The sequence below is a fragment of the Scyliorhinus canicula genome, chromosome 2, assembly GCF_902713615.1.
Source record: "Scyliorhinus canicula chromosome 2, sScyCan1.1, whole genome shotgun sequence".
Classification (NCBI taxonomy): domain Eukaryota; kingdom Metazoa; phylum Chordata; class Chondrichthyes; order Carcharhiniformes; family Scyliorhinidae; genus Scyliorhinus; species Scyliorhinus canicula.
The window spans coordinates 79,904,609-79,924,183 of record NC_052147.1 but is presented as its reverse complement, the minus strand read 5'-3'; the positions used below and the strand labels follow the sequence as shown (position 1 = coordinate 79,924,183).

At 50.6% G+C, this 19,575-nt stretch overlaps 1 protein-coding gene across 7 annotated transcripts in view; it reads left to right on the top strand.

Moving 5' to 3' along the window:
* Positions 1 to 19,575, top strand: part of LOC119955159 (neuronal PAS domain-containing protein 3) — a 1,584,282-nt gene that overhangs the window by 345,868 nt on the left and 1,218,839 nt on the right. The window lies entirely within an intron of this gene.

Here is a 19,575-nt window from a genome sequence, read left to right as displayed (position 1 = left end):
TCTGTGCTCTCATTCCACTGTTTATTCTTGTTTATTCTGTTTATTCGTGTTCCACCCTGCGACGCTCAAGGCGATTGAACGTCTTCACGGATGCTTCTTCTGTTATGTTCTTTTGCCGTGGGCACAGTGGTTAGCACTGCTGCCTCACAGTGGCAGAGACCCGAGTTCGATTCCGACCTCTGTGTGAAGTTTGCACATTCTTCCCGTGTCTGCGTGGTTTCCTTGGGTGCTCCAGATTCCTCCCACAGTCCAAAGATGTGTACGTTAGGTGGATTGATATGCTAAATTGCCCCTCGGTGGGATTGTGGGGATAGGGCAGGGAATTGGGCCTGTATAGAGTGGTGTTCTTTCAGAGGGTTTGTGCAGACTCGATGGGCCGAATAGCCTCCTTCTGCACTGCAGCGATTACGTGATTCTCCAGTTTGTTTATTTTAACGCAAGTGATTCCCACGTGTCGATGGGGATGTTGCATTTATTCAGGGAAGCTTTCAGGGTGTTCTTGTAGTGTTTCCTTTGCCCTCCTAGTGATCGTTTGCCATTGCGGAGCTCGGAGTTAGAGCGCTTGTTTTGGGTGTCTTGTGTTAGGCTTGTGGGCAAGATGGTTAGTCTAGCGAGTGTGACCAGTGCTTCGAAACTGGGATATTGGCCTGGGAGAGGACGCTCACGTTGGCACGCCTATCCTGCCTCTACATTTGCAGCATTTTGTGGAGGCAGTATTGGTGCACAGATAGGCGCTTCTGTGGACATGAAAGAGACTCCAGGATGGTATGTTGCCTCCCTGGTGCCAGGGTCCAGGATGTCTCCGAACGGGTAGTGGGCATCCTGAAGGGGGAGGGCAAACAGGCAGAGGTCGTTGTACATATTGGTACTAACGACATAGGCAGGAAGGGGCAGGAGTTCAGGGAGCTAGGCAGAAAGTTAAAAGACAGGACTTAAAGGGTTGTAATCTCGGGATTACTCCCTTTGCCTCGTGCCACTGAGGCCAGGAATAGGAAGAAAGAGCAGCTAAACACGTGGCTAAACAGCTGGTGTAGGAGGGAGGGTTTCCATTATCTGGACCACTGGGAGCTCTTCCGGGGCAGGTGTGACCTGTATAAGAAGGACGGGTTGCATCTAAACAGGAGAGGCATAAATATCCTGGCCGCAGGTTTTGCTAGTGTCACTTGGGAGGGTTTAAACTAGTGTGGCAGGGGGGTGGGTACCGGAGCAATAGGTCAGAAGGTGAAAGCATTGAGGGAGAACTAGGAAATAGGGCCAGTATGGCTCTGAGGAAGCGCAGACAGGGAGTTGTTGCTTAAAACAGTGGGTATGGTGGCCTGAAGTGCATATGTTTTAATGCAAGAAGTATAAAGGGTAAGGCAGATGAACTCAGAGCTAGGCTTAGTACTTGGAACTATGATGTTTCAGGGGGGATAGAGGGGGATGTAAAAGGGGTGGCGGAGTTGAGCTACTGGTTAGGGAGAATATCACAGCTGTACTACGGGAGGACACCTCAGAGGGAAGCGAGGCTATATGGGTAGAGATCAGGAATAAGAAGGGTGCAGTCACGATGTTGGGGTTTACTACAGGTCTCCCAACAGCCAGCGGGAGATAGAGGAGCAGATAGGTAGGCAGATTTTGGAAACGAGTAAAAACAACAGGGTTGTTGTGTTGGGAGACTTCAACTTCCCCAATATTGACTGGGACTCACTTAGTGCAAGGGGCCTGGATGGGGCAGAGTTTGTAAGGAGCATCTAGGAGGGCTTCTTAAAACAATATGTAGACAGTCCAACTAGGGAAGGGACTGTACTGGACCTGCTATTGGGGAATGAGCCCGGCCAGGTGGTAGAAGTTTCAGTAGGGGAGCATTTCGGGAACAGTGACCACAATTCAGTAAGTTTTAAAGTGCTGGTGGACAAGGATAAGAGTAGTTCGAGGTGAATGTGCTAAATTGGGGGATGGCCAATTATAACAATATTAGGCGGGAACTGAAGAACCTAGATTGGGGGAGGATGTTTGAGGGTAAATCACCATCTGACATGTGGGAGGCTTTCAAATGTCAGTTGAAAGGAATTCAGGACCGGCATGTTCCTGTGCGGAAGAAGGATAAATACGGCAAATTTCGGTAACCTTGGATAATGAGAGATATTGTACGCCTCATCAAAAAGAAAAAGGATGCATTTGTCAGAGCTAGAAGGCTGGGAACAGACGAAGCCTGTGTGGAATATAAGGAAAGTAGGAAGGAACTTAAGCAAGGAGTCAGGAGAGCTAGAAGAGGTCACGAAAAGTCATTAGCAAATAGGGTTAAGGAAAATCCCAAGGCTTTTTACACATACATAAAAAGCAAGAGTGTAGCCTGGTAAAGGGTTGCCCACTGATAGAGAGGCAAGGGAATCTATGTGTGGAGCCAGAGGAAATGATACTTTGCATCAGTATTCACTAAAGAGAAGGAATTGGTGGATGTTGAGTCTGGAGAAGGGTGTGTAGATAGCCTGGGTCACATTGAGATCCAAAAAGACGAGGTGTTGGGCGCCTTGAAAAATATTAGGGTAGATAAGTCCCCAGGGCCGGATGGGATCTACCCCAGAATACTGAAGGAGACTAGAGAGGAAATTGCTGAGGCCTTGACAGAAATGTTTGGATCCTCACTGTCTTCAGGTGATGTCCCGGAGGACTGAAGAATAGTCACTGTTGTTCCTTTTTTTCAGAAGGGTAGCAAGGATAATCCAGGGAACTACAGGCCGGTGAGCCTTACGTCAGTGGTAGGGAAATTACTGGAGAGAATTCTTCGAGACAGAATATACTCCCATTTGGAAGCAAATGTACGTATTAGTGAGAGGCAGCATGGTTTTGTGAAGGGGAGGTCATGTCTCACTAACTTGATAGAGTTTTTTGAAGAGATCACAAAGTTGATAGATGCAGGTAGGGCAGTGGATGTTGTGGATCTGGACTTCAGTAAGGCCTTTAGCAAGGTCCCAGTACAAAAGGTGAAGTCACGCAGGATCAGAGGTGAGCTGGCAAAGTGGATACAGATCTGGCTAGGTCATAGAAGGCAGAGAGTAGCAATGGAAGGGTGCTTTTCTAATTGGAGGGCTGTGACTAGTGGTGTTCCACAGGGATCAGTGCTGGGACCTTTGCTGTTCGTAGTATATATAAATGATTTGGAGGAAAATGTAACTGGTCTGATTAGTAAGTTTGCAGACGACACAAAGGTTGGTGGAATTGCGGATGGTGATGAGGACTGTCAGAGGATTCAGCAGGATTTATATCGTTTGGAGACTTGGACGGAGAGATGGCAGATGGAGTTTAATCCGGACAAATGTGAGGTAATGAATTTTGGAAAGTCTAATGCAGTTAGGGACTATACAGTGACCCTCAATTGAAAGTCAGAGAGATCTAGGTGTACAGGTCCACAGGTCACTGAAAGGGGCAACACAGGTGGAGAAGGTAGTCAAGAAGGCATACGGCATGCTTGCCTTCGTTGGCCGGGGCATTGAGTATAAGAATTGGCAATTCATGATGCAGCTGTACAGAACCTTAGTTAGACCACACTTAGAGTATAGTGTTCAATTCTGGTCACCACACTACCAGAAGGATGTGGAGGCTTTAGAGAGGGTGCAGAAGAGATTTACCAGGATGTTGCCTGGTATGGAGGGCATTAGCTATGAGGAGCGGTTGAATTAACTTGGTTTATTCCCACTGGAACGAAGGAAGTTGAGGGCCACCTGATAGAAGTCTACAAAATGATGAGGGGCATAGACACAGTGGATAGTGAGAAACTTTTCCCCAGGGTAGAGGGGTCAATTACTAGGGGGCATAGGTTTAAGGTGCGAGGGGCAAGGTTTAGAGGAGATGGACGAGGCAAGTTATTTTACACAGAGGGTAGTGGGTGCCTGGAACTCGCTGCCGGAGGAGGTGGTGGAAACAGGGATGATGTTGACATTTAAGGGGCATCTTGACAAATACATGAATAGGATGGGAATAGAGGGATACGGACCCAGGAAGTGTAGAAGATTTTAGTTTAGATGGGCAACATGGTCGGCACAGGCTTGGAGGGCCGAAGGGCCTGTTCCTGTGCTGTACTTTTCTTTGTTCTTTGTTCTTTGGTGGCATCTCTCCAGGGATTTGAGATATCTTCTGTACATTGTTCATATTCTGATGCATACAGGAGAGTGGCGACCATGGCTACTCTATAGACCATGAGCTTGGTGGTGGATTTGAGGTGTCAGTCTTTGAACACCCTGGTCGGGATTCTCCGTCATTCCGCACCAAGGGAGAAATTCTCCGACCCCCGCAGGATCGGAGAATCGCCCGGGGCCGCCGAAAATCCCGCCCCCGCCGTGGCAGAAATTCTCTGCCACCCGGGAATTGGCGGGGGCGGGAAACACCACCCGCTGATCGGCGAGCCCCCTGCGGCGATTCTCCGGCCTGCGATGGGCCGAAGTCATGCCGCTGGGAGGTCTCTCCCGCCGCCGTGGTTTGAACCATCTCTGGTGGCAGCGGGATCGGCGGCGCGAGTGGGGTCCTGGGGGGGCGCGGGCCGATCTGACCCTGGGGGGTGCCCCCACGGTGGCCAGGCCTGCGATCGGGGCCCACCGGTCGGCGGGCGGGCCAGAGCTGTGGGGGCACTCTTTTTCTTCCGCCGCCGCCACAGCCTCCACCATGACGGAGGTGGAAGAGAATCCCCCACCGGCGAATGCGCGAACCGGCGAAGGCCTTTCGGCCAGTCCCGGCACCGGGCGGCGGGCGTCAAAGGCCGCTGGAGCTGGTTTAGGCGCCAGTCGGTGTGGTGCCAACCACTCCGCCATGGGCCTAGCCCCTCAACGTGAGGGCTTGGCCCCTAAAGGTGCGGAGAATTCCGCACCTTTGGGGAGGCCCGACACCGGAGTGGTTGGCGCCACTCCGCTACGCCGGGACCCCCTGCCCCGCTGGGTAGGGGAGAATCCCGCCCCTGATTGCTGGTGTAGTGTGCCCCCGGTATTCTCCATCTCGCCAGCCGGCCAATGGGGTTTCCCATTGTGGGCAGCCCCACGCCATTGGGAAATCCTGTGCTACCGGCGCAACGGTGAATCTCGACATTGAAGAATCCAACCCCTTGTTCTTCGGGCGTCTGATGAATGAACTGGCACATTGGAGTCGATGCTGGAATTCATTGTCAATGTCCGCTCGCACGGAGAGCAGACTCCCAAGGTATGGAAAGTGATCTAAATTTTCCTGGGGCTCACCGTGGATCTTGATGGTCATGGGGCAATTTTGTGTGACAGAAGTGGGCTGGTAGAGGATCTTTGTTTTCCAGATGTTTAGTTTGAGGCTCATTCTCTCATTTGCCTCGGTGAATGTGTTGACAATTGTTTGTAGCTTGGCGCCTGAGTTTGCGCACACACAGACAATGTGTGCAGACTGCAGCTCGATGATAGAGATTGAGATAGTCTTGGTTCTGGCCTGGAGGGGTTGGAGTTTGAACAGTTTCCCCCTTGTCCGGTAGATTACCTCCACTCCAGCGGGGAGCTTCAGGGTGATGGGGTGGAGTGTTGCTGTGAGGAAGATGGAAAAGAACGTTGGTGCAAGGATGCAGCCCTGTTTTGTGTCATTATATGAAATGTACAGATAACAAAGGGTTAATGTCATATCATAAGTAACCCCTAGATGGAGCTAGATGCAGGACTATATAAAACAGTGACTTACAGACCTCTGGGAGAGAGCTGGAAAGTGCAGTGATAGAGAGTGCAGTACAGTATTAGATACAGTGTGGAGACTCGTGTAGGTGAGTGTAGATTAGATTATTTTTTATTTTAGGAGTAAGTGGTCAAGCTTAATTTAATTAGTGTAAATAAATGTTAGCTGTGTTTATGAACTTAGCTTCTGTGCTCTTTGTGAACACTAAAACTTCCATCCTGAGAACAAGAAACACAAAGAACACCGCATGTTTGACCCCACTTTTCCTGGATTTGTCACACGCTGAAGATCATGTCCATGAGCCTCTTGTTGGGTGGAAGCCACATTAAGACATAGGGAGGGGCTTTTAAGCCCCTGGAAGGAAGCGGTTGAGGAGTATTCTCGTGATGACCTTTCCCGTGATGGAAAGCAGGGAAATTCCTCTGTAATATGCGCAGTCGGACCTGTCTCCTTTCTTGAAAATGGTTACAATTAAGGCGTCTGTAAGATCACCCAGCATGCTCTCTTCCAGACAAGGGTGATCAGGTTGTGGATTCTTGTCAAGAGGTGTCTCTCCGTCCCATTTAATACTTCTGTGAGGTTTCCATCTATGCCAGAGGCCTTGTTATATTTTATCTGTCAGATAGCTTTATCGACCTCACTGTGCATTGGAATTGTGCTAAGGTGGTGGCGGGTAGTGCGTTGCGGGATGGTGTTGAGGGCACGTGCATCGAAGTATGTGTCTTGGTTGAGGAAGCCCTCGAAGTGGGCGTTGACTGCCCCTCTGTCTTTGATGAGGGCTTCTCTGTTTTTGGCTCTCAGTGGGGTAGATCCTGGTTAGTCGGACCATAGATGGTTTCAATTGAGCTGAAGACAACCACATCATGGTTATCAGCGAGTTGCTCTTTCCACCCACCATCTATTCTTTAGGTCATGACTTCTTTGTTGCACTTCGGCCTTCAGTTGCCTGTAGGCTTGTCTCCTCTCACTTGGGTTTAATGGAGCTGCCTGTTCAGGAACGCCATGCGTTTATGGTGAAGGAGATCCTGGAACTCCTGATCGTTCTCGTGGAATGAGTTTTGGTGTTTCCTGGTTGAGAGCCCGATCACCTCCTCGCAGATGCTGATTATTGTGCCTTTTATGGCAGACCAGACGCTGTGGACATTAGTGGCTCTGGCTCGTTGGCCGTCGCCAGGTTAACTGTGAGGTGCCAGCTGAATAGCTCTTTCTTCTCAGGCTCTTTAAGTCCAGCAGCGTTGAGGCTCCTGCGGCAGAATTTTTTTCCCCCTCTGCCACTGTAGGGCCAGGTTGATGGGAGATAGTAGAGTGGATTGGTCAGTAATCAGTCCAGCAGTCGTTGATTCCAGCCGTGGCGTGGATGATGTGGACGTCTTTGCAGTCCTTTGCCCGGAAGATGATATAGTCTATTAGGTGCCAGTGCTTGGAGCGGGTGTGTTATCATGAGGTCTCTGCTTGTCCCTCTGGCAAAACAGGGTGCTCGTTATGACCAGGTCATGCTCTAAACATTTTGTCAAGATTGGAACTACTTGGTGATTTTTCCCCCCCACATCTTCTCTGCCTAACATGCTTTTCCTTAGATTTGCACCCTTCCCGTCTCTAACATTAAAGTCTCACCCCGCTGCTGCTCCTCTCGCCCCGCTGCTGCTCCTCTCTCCCCGCTGCTGCTCCCCTCTCCCCCGCTGCTGCTCCCCTCTCCCCCGCTGCTGCTCCTCTCTCCCCGCTGCTGCTCCTCTCGCCCCGCTGCTGCTCCCCTCTCGCCCCGCTGCTGCTCCCCTCTCGCCCCGCTGCTGCTCCTCTCGCCCCGCTGCTGCTCCTCTCGCCCCGCTGCTGCTCCTCTCGCCCCGCTGCTGCTCCTCTCGCCCCGCTGCTGCTCCCCTCGCCCCGCTGCTGCTCCCCTCGCCCCGCTGCTGCTCCTCTCTCCCCGCTGCTGCTCCTCTCGCCCCGCTGCTGCTCCTCTCGCCCCGCTGCTGCTCCTCTCTCCCCGCTGCTGCTCCCCTCTCCCCCGCTGCTGCTCCCCTCTCCCCCGCTGCTGCTCCTCTCGCCCCGCTGCTGCTCCTCTCGCCCCGCTGCTGCTCCTCTCTCCCCGCTGCTGCTCCCCTCTCCCCCGCTGCTGCTCCTCTCGCCCCGCTGCTGCTCCCCTCTCCCCCCCCGCTGCTGCTCCTCTCGCCCCGCTGCTGCTCCTCTCGCCCCGCTGCTGCTCCCCTCGCCCCGCTGCTGCTCCTCTCGCCCCGCTGCTGCTCCCCTCTCCCCCGCTGCTGCTCCCCTCTCCCCCCCCGCTGCTGCTCCTCTCGCCCCGCTGCTGCTCCCCTCTCCCCCGCTGCTGCTCCTCTCGCCCCGCTGCTGCTCCTCTCGCCCCGCTGCTGCTCCCCTCTCCCCCGCTGCTGCTCCCCTCTCGCCCCGCTGCTGCTCCCCTTGCCCCGCTGCTGCTCCTCTCGCCCCGCTGCTGCTCCCCTCTCCCCCGCTGCTGCTCCCCTCTCCCCCGCTGCTGCTCCTCTCGCCCCGCTGCTGCTCCCTCTGCCCCCCCCGCTGCAGCTCCTCTCGCCCCGCTGCTGCTCCCCTCTCCCCGCTGCTGCTCCCCTCGCCCCCGCTGCTGCTCCTCTCGCCGCGCTGCTGCTCCCCTCTCCCCGCTGCTGCTCCCCTCTCCCCCGCTGCTGCTCCTCTCGCCCCGCTGCTGCTCCCCTCTGCCCCCCCCGCTGCTGCTCCTCTCGCCCCGCTGCTGCTCCCCTCTCCCCCCCCGCTGCAGCTCCTCTCACCCCGCTGCTGCTCCTCTCGCCCCGCTGCTGCTCCCCTCGCCCCGCTGCTGCTCCTCTCGCCCCGCTGCTGCTCCCCTCTCTCACCCGCTGCTGCTCCTCTCGCCCCGCTGCTACTCCCCTCGCCCCGCTGCTGCTCCTCTCACCCCGCTGCTGCTCCCCTCTCCCCCGCTGCTGCTCCCCTCTCGCCCCGCTGCTGCTCCCCTTGCCCCGCTGCTGCTCCTCTCGCCCCGCTGCTGCTCCCCTCTCCCCCGCTGCTGCTCCTCTCTCCCCGCTGCTGCTCCTCTCTCCCCGCTGCTGCTCCTCTCTCCCCGCTGCTGCTCCTCTCTCCCCGCTGCTGCTCCTCTCGCCCTGCTGCTGCTCCCCTCGCCCCGCTGCTGCTCCTCTCTCCCCGCTGTTGCTCCTCCCACCCCGCTGCTGCTCTCGCCCCGCTGCTGCTCCTCTCGCCCCGCTGCTGCTCCCCTTGCCCCGCTGCTGCTCCCCTTGCCCCGCTGCTGCTCCTCTCTCCCCGCTGCTGCTCCTCTCGCCCCGCTGCTGCTCTCGCCCCGCTGCTGCTCCCCTTGCCCCGCTGCTGCTCCCCTTGCCCCGCTGCTGCTCCTCTCTCCCCGCTGCTGCTCCTCTCGCCCCGCTGCTGCTCCCCTCTCCCCCCCCCCGCTGCTGCTCCTCTCGCCCCGCTGCTGCTCCCCTCTCCCCCGCTGCTGCTCCCCTCTCCCCCGCTGCTGCTCCCCTCTCCCCCCCCCGCTGCTGCTCCTCTCGCCCCGCTGCTGCTCCCCTCTCCCCCGCTGCTGCTCCCCTCTCCCCCGCTGCTGCTCCCCTCTCCCCCGCTGCTGCTCCTCTCTCCCCGCTGTTGCTCCCCTCGCCCCGCTGCTGCTCCCCTTGCCCCGCTGCTGCTCCTCTCGCCCCGCTGCTGCTCCCCTCGCCCCGCTACTGCTCCTCCCGCCCCGCTGCTGCTCCTCTCTCCCCGCTGCTGCTCCCCTCGCCCCGCTGCTGCTCTCCTCGCCCTGCTGCTGCTCCCCTCGCCCCGCTACTGCTCCTCTCCCCCGCTGCTGCTCCTCTCGCCCCGCTGCTGCTCCTCTCACCCCGCTGCTGCTCCTCTCCTCCGCTGCTGCTCCTCTCACCCCGCTGCTGCTCCCCTCGCCCCACTGCAGCTCCTCTCCCCCAGCTGCTGCTCCTCTCACCCCACTGCTGCTCCTCTCACCCCACTGCTGCTCCTCTCGCCCCGCTGCTGCTCCTCTGTCCCTGCTGCTGCTCCTCTCGCCCCGCTGCTGCTCCTCTCCTCCGCTGCTGCTCCTCTCGCCCCGCTGCTGCTCCTCTCGCCCCGCTGCTGCTCCCCTCCTCCGCTGCTGCTCCTCTCGCCCCGCTGCTGCTCCTCTCGCCCCGCTGCTGCTCCTCTCCTCCGCTGCTGCTCCTCTCGCCCCGCTGCTGCTCCTCTCCTCCGCTGCTGCTCCTCTCGCCCCGCTGCTGCTCCTCTCCTCCGCTGCTGCTCCTCTCGCCCCGCTGCTGCTCCTCTCCTCCGCTGCTGCTCCTCTCGCCCCGCTGCTGCTCCTCTCCTCCGCTGCTGCTCCTCTCGCCCCGCTGCTGCTCCTCTCCTCCGCTGCTGCTCCTCTCACCCTGCTGCGACTCCCCTCGCCCCAGGACAATTTCTGCTCAGTAGTAATATAACATGTTTGGTAGCGCCAGACCCCCTAACTACCTGTCCCTCTGAAGAATCCTCGTCCAAATCCTTGGGACCTAACCTGTCCAAATGATGCTGGAGATAAGCCGCGTGCCCTTCGGAAAAAGGGCAGGATGGCTGACGGCAACTTGCTTGCTCTTGATGACTAGCATCATACCATGGTGACACAGCTGAGAAAGTTTCACTTCTGATCCTATGGCATCCTTTGTGAGCTGTACCCTTAAGGTTCAGTATCACCGGACGCTGAGGCATATGAGATAGAGGGACCAACCGCACCTCAAAGGCGCAGAGGGCATATATGGACAATAACTGGAATGAGTGAAACTAGCCCTGTACATTGTGGGAGACATCCTTGTTCCTTATGGGATACAGGCTTGACAGTCACTGTGAGGGGATGCCTCCAATGTACTGGCAATTATGCAAAAAGCACATGGAGGAAGCACTGGACTGTGGACCTTGTCATTTTGTGGTGCAGGTCGGTGGTACAGGAACGCAGCTCATTAGAACAATGAGCCATAGAAAATGTGCAATGAGTGAATATTTATTTAAATAGGTGAAAGTTACGTGCAAGCTTTTAACACCTGTGTCCACTCTGTTCAACTAGAACATCTAGAGGGATGGAGTTTCAGACTTGGGAGGTTCTGCTACAACTGTATAAGGTGTTAGTGTGGCCACACCTGGACTATTGTGTTCAGTTTTGGTCTTACCTGAGAAAGGACGTACTGGCGTTGGAAGGTGTGCAGAGGAGAGTTAATCCCAGAGTTGAGGGGGTTGGATTACGTGGAGAGGTTGGGTAGACTGGGACTGCACTAATTAGAATTTAGAAGGATGCGGGGGATCTTATAGACACATATAAAATTATGAAGGGAATAGATAGGATCGATGTGGGGAGGTTGTTTCCACTGGTGGGTGAAAGCAGAACTAGAGGGCATGGCCTCAAAATAATGGGAAGTAGATTTAGGACTGAGTTTAGGAGGAACTTCTTCACCCAAAGGGTTGTGAATCAATGGAATTCCCTGCCCAATGAAGCCGTTGAGGCTCCTTCATTAACTGTTTTCAAGATAAAGATAGCTAGTTTTTGAAGAATAAAGGAATAAAGGGTTATGGTGTTCGGGCGGGAAAGTGGAGCTGAGTCCACGAAAGATCAGCCATGATCTCTTTGAATGGAAGAGCAAGCTCAAAGAGCCAGATGGCCTACTCCTGCTCCTAGTTCTATGTTCTTAACTTCCTAAATCCTGCTGCTACATCTTGGTGCATCCCCAACATCCACAGTGGAGGTCTTCCATGCCTGTTGTCTGTGATGACCTTGGCAGGCATCTACTGCAAGCCTGTTTTCTGGGTGCTGCTTTGTGACAGTGCCATCCTCCTTGGCCTGTGGAACTGGAGTAGACACAGTCGCAGGGAGAGAGCTTTCAAATGGATTGGACACTTCCAGAGTCACCAGGGTGGATGGCCTGGGCTGTGCACCAGATGATCCTCCTCCCTTTGGTTGCGTAAGGGCCTTTGGCTTCCTCATTAGGATAGAGGAGTTTGAAGTGAGTGCCAGAAGCCTCGACGTCTTCTGACAGAAGCACTCATATATCCCAGCAAGTGTCTACACTATGGAGTCCATAACCGGCAGCAGGGAAGGACAAAAGTCTTGCATCCAGGTCTCCACAGCAGCCACCACAGGTGCTGTGTTGACTTTGTTGCATAATAATGTCGGCACAATCACCTTCGAGATGAAACGGACGGACTGTTCAATGCAGACATCCCTTCTTGATTTTCCGAAGTTTGCCTTTGGAGCTCCAGCAACTGAGGCATGGTCGAGTCTAGAGACACGTCATCTGACTGGAACTCAGCAAATTTCCTGGCCACCAGCATACCGAGTACTGGCACCTGGGAAGTCCCTGCGTCCGCCTGCTGTTGCTATGAGAGAGTGACGTACTCACGAGATTGTGACCCCCTAGACTACACTAAGTCCCATCGAAATATGTGTTTGTGCGCTGATGCAGTGTGTAGGTGAGCTTTGTGATGTTTCTTCGTGTTGCAGCACTCTGGGCTGGGCTCAGTTAATTTCAGCTCCACATGCACAGAGTCACAACACAAGTGAATGAACCAATAATTCTTATTAAAATATCTGAAGTTTTTGGCCCTTGGCTGTCCAATAATTACAGTCGCCATGTTTGTAATTTTAGACACAACTGCTGTTTATTTTTAGTAAGGACTATCATGAAATATACAGTAAATTCAACTGGTTAACAAGAAGCTAATACCCATGACCCACTTTAACTGTTCCACTCTCTACCCGCACACACAAGACAGACAATCACAGAGTGATGGGAAAGGGTAATACAATAAGGATGAAGGTCAAAAGATAAGAGTCTTTGCTTCAGATGGTGATTCTCTCGCACACTTTCTACACAGCAAGCTTGTTGATTAAAGTCTCTGATTTACAGCTGCTAATGGTCTTATTTGTAGAGTCATTGATGCAAGGTCCCTGCAGTTTTGAAAAATACAGTATTCTCAGGCAACAGGCTTTCTGGAGAGACACTTTTATTTCTCATCAGAATGGGCCTTCAGCTCGAGGTTCGCATTCAGACCTCTATCTTTGTGCACAGGTTGCAAGTTCTGCCTTTGCCCTTCAGGAGAGAGAGTTGGTCAGTTCTGGACTCTGTTGGTATATAGATTCATCTGAGCTCTCTGCCAGTTAAGAAAAACAGGCTTTCTGGAGGAAGTTGGAGAGGAGCTGGTCCCAGGTCCCTTCCTGGAACTACTAAGACCAAAGCTGAAACCAAACTCAACCTTTGGAGCTCTGAAAGATATTCCAGTGGGATAAGATTCAATTACCATCTGTTACTGGTCAGAGCACAGCCTTTTAGGCCAATTCGTTGGCCAGCAGTCAAATCAAACAAACCAAGTCCCAGCCAATCCCAGTCATTGGTGCCAGTCTGTCTACAACTCCAGTATGAACCAGTTTAGAGATCGCTCTTGCTGCTAAAATCCATTCCTGGAATTAAAGGCACATGTCCATTAATCATCCATGAATCAAATACAACCACAAAATAAAAGAAAGAGGAAATAAGGGAATAAACAATAAGAGTTCTTACATTCAAAATCAGGGGGCTGGATTCTCCGCACCCCAATGCCAAAATTGCGGCCGGCACAGGGGCAGAGAATCCAGTTTGATGCCGTAATTGGGGCCGGCGTTGGTTCGCCGATTCCCTGGGCACTGAAAATCAGCATCACTGGGGAGTACGCCGTGCCGCCGGGAGGCCATTGCCCTGGTCGGGTCTGGCGGATCGGAGACCAGAGGGGGGCCTCGTAGGCAGCTGGGGAATTAATGTGCTGGGTTTGAGGGTCGGGCAGGCAGCCGATCGTGGGTGGTCTCTTTCTTGGGAAAGTCCGAGTCCACTATGGAGCACGGCACGGCCGGTGGAGGCCGCTGCTGTGCACATGCGCGGCCTCTGACTCCGAAGTATGGGGGGGCCCTTATCTGCAGCAAAAGCTGATAGATTCACTCCGGGCCTCTGCTAGCCCCCTGCAGTGCTTCGAATTCGTTCCACTTTTTTGCAGGAATTTCAGGAGTAAAACTCCATCGTTTTGACGCCGGCTTGGGGACATTGTCTCAATAATGGAGAATCCATCCCAGGGTCTGTGAATACTTCCTCTATGCTGGTGTCAGGGCTGGAGGCGAGGACCTGGCTGGTAGACTCCCTGGGTTACTTCCTAGATGTGCTCCGAAAGAAAGGAAAGGGCACTATGCATAGCAAGGGCCTTGAAAGAGTCATGGCTCACAGCATTGTCTAAAAACTTAGGGTTGGATTTCTTGGCAGCCATCACTTCCCGCTGACCTATGAAGTGAGACTGATGTGTGCTGGGGTGGCCTTTAAAAGTGGTGCCTTGATGATTGCAGCACTGATGTGTTGGTGTAGTGGGCGAATCAGAGGCTGCCCTGCTGGTATACAGCGTAGAACCTGTGGCAGAAAACTTTGGGCACTATATGCCGTACTACACGGCGGGACAAGCTGCCATTGCCGTCAGTGTCAATGTCACTTCTCTCATCTGCCATTGGCCTTAGCTGAATTCTGGGAAAATCTCGCTCCTTGGATCCATGCAGCACAACCTATCCTTAGCATTCTCTCAGTGCATTTCTAATATCCCTAAATTCCATTCATTGACAGGAAACTGTCAAATTCCGTGACAACCACGAAGGTGCCTTGTTCAACATATCATGCCCATGCAATTGAAACTTTAAGCAATTGAAAGTTTCACTTCTCTGTCCTTCTTTGAATCTTTTGAAATTGTGATGCAGAACATCTCATCTTATTTACATTGCTTCCTTACTTTTTATGATCACGGGCAAATCTGAGTCTGTGGTTAACATTTGCCTTCAGCCCCAAATGGTTTTGAAGTGTGATCCATGTTGGCATGTTATTCACCCAGTACAGATCTTCCTGCCTTCTAAACAAAGTAAGTAATTTAAAAAGTTGTGAGCTAAAGGTCTCTTTTGGGATGAGTATTTTGATTGCAAAGAAGGAATGACTGATGCTTGTATTGGACGAAGAAGGGTGAATGCACTTTGATACTGAGCTTCAATATCGTGGCTAGAGTCACACATGTCCAAGGTATGGTGAAAGACAAACCTGTTTAAAGCACAGGCTGCTAAAGACTTGACATTGGAAAACATCTCAGTGATACAACATTGCAAAATTACGAGCTTATGGTCAACTGCAATAAATCGCTGTCCTGTGCAAAGTAAATCATCAAGTAAATAGCTGAGCAAAAGGAGAAAGGTTTTGGGGAGGAGGGAAGAATCTACAAATAAGTGCCTGCATGTCAACTGATTGAAATAAAATAAATATACGAGAGTACATTTTGCAAAGGGAAGGACAACCAAATATATTTGCATATTTTTAAATATTGCACAAATATCCGTAAGGTCTATATCTGTAAAATATATATATTTTAAATTGTGATGTATTGCAGCAAATGTTCACTGTTACAGCTACAGTCCACAGTTGTCATATTTAGATTTTCACAGGACCTCTTTAAGCAGCAGAACCTGCACTATACAACTACAGTACAAATATCTCTCAGTAGTGCCACAGAAGGTCCCATGTGGATAATAGAGGAATAGCAATAAATTAAAAAGCATCAATTAAAATGAAGATCTGATTATGGACTTCTAGTTTATAAATGTCAGCAAAACCTTGAAAGTAAATTAGATCTTAAAATAAAATCATACAGTTTATTTTTAAAAGCTTTGATGGGTGTACCTCAATGCAACTTAACTGATGTACAGGTGAAAGGATATTAAAGACAGTGACATGGAACCTGCAGATATACAGCATCATATTGATAAAAAATATGATAGAATACTTACAGTTCACACTTTTCACAAAATAAGTATGCAACCTATTAATTTATTTTGTCCAACATAAAGAGTTGCTATAATACACTGGAACAAATATATTCAAATAGAATATGAGAAAAAATGAATATTAGAGCAGGCCAACATACCATTAGCCTTCTTTACCGCCTGCTGCACCTGCATACTTACCTTCAGCGACTGGTGCACAAGGACACCTAGGTCCCGCTGCACACTACTCTCTTCCAATTTACAACCATTCAGGTAGTAATCTGCTTTCCTGTTTTGCTTCCAAAATGAATGACCTCACACTTATCCAAATTATACTGCATCTGCCGTTGGATTTGTCCACTCCCCCAACCTGTCCAGATCGTGCTGTAGGATTCCTGCATCCTTGTCACAATTCACCCTCCAACCTAACTTGGTATCATCTGCAAACTTTGAGATGTTACATTTTGTTCCCTCATCCAAGTCATCAATATATATTGTGAATAGCTGGAGTCCAAGCACCGATCCCTGTGGTACCCCACTGGTTACTGCCTGCCAATTTGAAAAGGACGCGTTAATCCCTACTTTTTGTTCCCTCTCTGCCAATCAGTTTTCTATCTACCTCATTAAATTTCCCCCAATCCCATGCGTTTAATTTTGCACAATAATCTCTTATGCGGGACTTTGTCAAATGCCTTCTGAAAGTCCATATATATCACATCAACTGGCTCCCCCTTGTCGACTGTACTGGTTACCTCTTCAAAGAATTCCAACAGATTTGTCACGCATGATTTTCCCTTCATAAATCCATGCGGACTCTTCAATGCTCCTGCCACTGCTTTCTAAATGTTCCGCTATAAGATCCTTGATAATGGTTTCAAGCATTTTCCCAACTACTGATGTTTGGCTTACGGGTCCACAATTCCCTACTTTCTCGCTACCTCCTTTTTGAATATCGGAGTGATGTGAGCTACCCTCCAATCTGCAGGGACAGTTCCAGAGTCAATAGAATCCCGGAAGATGACCACCAATGCATCCACTATTTCCAGAGCTATCTCCTTAAGCACTCTGGGATGCAGATTCTCAGGCCCAGCGATTTATCCGCCTTCAGTCCCATCAGTTTTCCCTGCACCATTTCTCTACTAATGTTGATCTCCCTCAGTTCTTCCATCTCACTAAACCTTTCATTTTCCAACATTTCTGGGATCAGATTTGTGTCTTCATTTCTGAAGACAGAACCAAAGTATGTATTTAATTGCTGAGCCATTTCTCTGTCCCTTATTATACATTCCCCTGTTTCTGGCTGTCGGGGGCCTACATTTCTCTTTACCAATCTCTTTCTCTTCACATATCTGTAGAAACTCTTAGTGTCAGTCTTTATGTTCCCTGCAAACTTCCTTTCGTACTGTACTTGCCCATTCTTAATCAATCCCTTCGTTCTTCTTTGCTGAATTCTAAACTGCCCCTAATCCTATTATTTTTCTTGGCCAATCTGTATGCTTCTTCCTTGTATTGGATACTATTTCTAATTTCCTTTGTAAACCATGGATTGGCCCTCATAGCCCCTTTGCTTTTGTGCCAGACAGGAATGATCAGTTGCTGTTGTTCCTTCATGTGTTCCTTGAATGTTTGCCATTGTCTATCCACTGTCATCCTTTAAGTAACACTCCCCAATCAATCAAAACCAACTCACACCTCATAACCTCATAGTCCCTTTATTAAGATTCAGCACCCTCATCTCTGAATCAACTACTTCACTCTCCATCTTGATAAATTCTATCATGTTATGGTTGCTCTCCCCCGGGGGCCTCGTACAGCCAGATTGGCAATGATTCCCTTCTCATTACACAGTACCCAGTCTAAGATGGCCTGCTCTCTAGTTGCTTCCTCCACATATTGGTCAAGAAAACCATCCCATATACACTCCAGGAATTCCTCCTCTACAGCAGTGTGGCTAATTTGATTTGCACAATCTATGTGAAGATTAAAATCATCCATGATCACCGATATTCCCTTATTACATGCATCACTAATTTCTTGTTTAATGCCATTCTGAACCACACCAGTGCAGTTTGGGGGTCTATATATGACACTCACTAATGTTTTTGTCCCTTGGTATTTCTCAACTCTACCCATACAGATTCCACATTGTCAGAGCTAATATCCTTTCTCACTATTGTGTTAATTTCCTCTTTAACCAGCAGTGTCACGCCACCACCTTTTTTTTTATGCCTGTCCTTCCTAAATACTTAAAAACCCTGGGACATTCAGTTCCCATCTCTGTTCACTCTGCAGCCATGTCTCCGTAGTCCCAATTATATCATACCCATTTATATCTATCTGCACGATTAGTTCATCCACTTTATTGCAAATGCTCCGTGCATTAAGGCACAGAGCCTTTAAGTTTGTCTTTTTCACAATGTTTGTCTTGCTCCCAATATTTTTATCTGCTGCCCTGTTTGAATTTTCTCTCCACCTATCACTTTTCTTATTCACTTTACTACCTTTTGCTTTTGTCCTTGCTCCCTCTTTCTCTGACTCCTTGTGTAGGTTCCCATCCCGTTGGCATTTTAGTTTAAACCCTCCCAAACTGCTCCAGCAAATAGCCCTCCCAGGACATCAGTTCCAGTCCTGCCCAGGTGTAACCCGTCCAGTTTGTACAGGTCCCACCTCCCCCAGAACCGTTCCCAATGCCCCAGGAATCTGAAACCATCCCCCAACACCATCTCTTCAGCCATGTATTGATCCGACTTATTTTACTGTCACACTTATTACTCCTCCCCTCTGCAGCAGAACCAACCGTGGTGCCACGGGTTTGGCTGTTGCTGTTTTCCCCTGAGATGCCATTCACCTCAACAGTATCCAAAATGGTATACCTGTTCTGCAGGGGAATGGCCACAGGAGATTCCTGCCCTACCTGCCTCGCTCTCATGCTCTGTCTGGTGGTCACCCATTCCCTTCCTGCCTGCGGAGTCTGAGCCTGCGTTGTAACCACCCCTCTGTCCGTGCTATCCACGATACTCTCCGACTCGCGGATGCTCCACAGTGTCTCCAGCCGCTGCTCCAGCTCTGAAACCCGAGCTTCCAGGGGCTGCAACTGGAGACACTTCCTGCACACATGCTGACCCTGGGGACTGGAACTGTCCCCAGCCTGCCACATGGAGCACGAGGAGCAGACCACATCTTGGAGCTGTCCTGGCGTGAGTTATTCCTTTAAATTAAACCTTTGAAATTAAACTTTAGAAACATTTTTTGTGTCAGATTAAATCCAACCCCCGTGTACTATTTAATTAGATTTTTTTTTTAAACTGAGTATTTATCCCTCTTGATCTGACAACAAATTAAAAATAGTAATTCATTGAAATTAAAGTTATTTAAATCAACTGAAAAATAGTAATTTAAATCAGCCCTGTGGTGAATGTAATTCACACTGTAATATATATTATACCATGTCAATGTAAACTCGACATATGTTGCCCTACCACTGGGGGAGTTGCACTGGGAATGTACAGGAGTTTGTACTTGGGCTCCACCCTTGGCTCCACCCACCTCCTGCCCCTAGACTGACATATAAAGGATGATGCCGAAGAGCCAGCCACCAGTTCATCTGGAGTTCATCGTGTTACAGGCTGGCTCTGTTGTAAGTTGATTAAAACCACTGTTCACATCCCAAAGCATGTGTCTCGTGAATTGATGGTCACATCAAGCACAAAATAGTTATTTAAGTCAAATAAAAAAAAAAATTGTAATTCAAATCAATTTAAGAATGATAATCTAAGTCAAATCAAAACTAGTATTTAAATCAGTAACTCCCGATATTCAAATTTAGCCCAGTCTGCCTTTCAGCCAATCAGGTCACAGTTTCGTGTGACGTCACTATACGGTGTTTTTTTCAATTTTGAAACAAACAAAAAACTGTCTTACCCGAGTGTGATCTATACTGAAGTCTCGCACTTTCTCTCACCGCGCTCTTTACTGAAGTCTCGCCTTCTCTCTGTGCTCTTTACTGAAGTCTCGCCCTCTCTGCGCTCTTTATTGAAGTCTCGCCCTGTCTCTCTCTGCTCTTTACTGAAGTCTCGCCCTCTCTCTCTGCTCTTTACTGATAAAATACAGCACTCTAAGTGAGGTCTTACTTGGGTTTTATATTGGTTTTGATG